The sequence below is a fragment of the Nematolebias whitei genome, chromosome 3 (genome assembly GCF_014905685.2).
Source record: "Nematolebias whitei isolate Nwh7 chromosome 3, NemWhi1, whole genome shotgun sequence".
Lineage (NCBI taxonomy): Eukaryota > Metazoa > Chordata > Actinopteri > Cyprinodontiformes > Rivulidae > Nematolebias > Nematolebias whitei.
Window position 1 is genome coordinate 40033771 of NC_056500.1, and position 1292 is coordinate 40035062.

Genomic DNA, 1292 nt, shown 5'->3' on the forward strand with positions numbered 1-1292 from the left:
CACACACACACACACACACACACACACACACACACACACACACACACACACACACACATGAACAAACACATCATAATGGTCATGGTCTGGTTTGCCAGCTCTGGTTCTCCCTAATTGCCTCAGAGGATGGAGAGAGCTGAAAAGCAGGGATAGGAAAATGAAAACTGCAACATGTAATCACGTTTGTTGCAGGGTGAATTTGTTTAGCAGCTTCAGTGCAAGAGAATGATGATGATTATGATGATGTAGGAAGCAGTTTTTTTAATTAGCTTTGTAAAACTCCTTTTTGAGTCAAACGTGGCTGCAGCACACGTATCAGGAGCCCAACATGTGGCCTTGTTTGCGTTTCTGTTCAACTACGACATTAAATCATGCTGCTGCAGGCCAAACAGCAGTTTATGAGCTGATATGTATGAACTACAATAAATCACAGTTTACCTTTCAGGGGTAATGGACAAAGCAATGCCAAACCAAGTAATATTCAGCTCCATGATTTAATCCTCCACATATAACAAAACGCAGCACAGATTTGACATATTAAAGAGGAAGCTCAGACACTTTGAAGTATGTTATGTAGAAAGATTATAAGCAATAAGTATCTTGCCTGGTTTTTGCTTTTTCAACAATCTCCGTTTGGAGAAATTAGTTTTGACCACAGACTTGAGCTAACGAATAGTTAAAGTGCGGCCTTGATGCTGCACATCTCTAACTAGTTGGAACAATAGACCTTATTTGGCAAACAACTACTTCAGCTATAAAAACAAGACCATAAAAATACTGTTACTATATACTATATACTAGGCGGTTTGGTTTTAATAATAAATTATTTTAAAAAAATAAAGATGCATGGATGTTGCCATTTTGTTTGCACTTCAATGCATTCTGGGTAAATTATATAGATTTACAGCACCATTTAACTTCAATGTTATTTCTGGCCATAGTAGTGTAAACCCAAGAGCTAATATATCATGATTATTGCATTAACTTCAGAACCATACTGTTACCTCAAGAGCTTTTATCTGTGTATATATATATATATATATATATATATATATATATATATATATTTACAGTTATACAGTGGTGCTTGAAAGTTTGTGAAGTCTTTATAATTTTCTATATTTCTGCATAAAAATGACCTAAACCATCATCAGATTTTCACACAAGTCTTAAAATAAAGAGAGCCCGTTGAACAAATGAGACAAAAATATCATACTTGGTCATTTATTTATTGAGGAAAATGATCCAATATTACATATTTGTGAGTGGCAAAAGTATGTGAAACTCTAGGA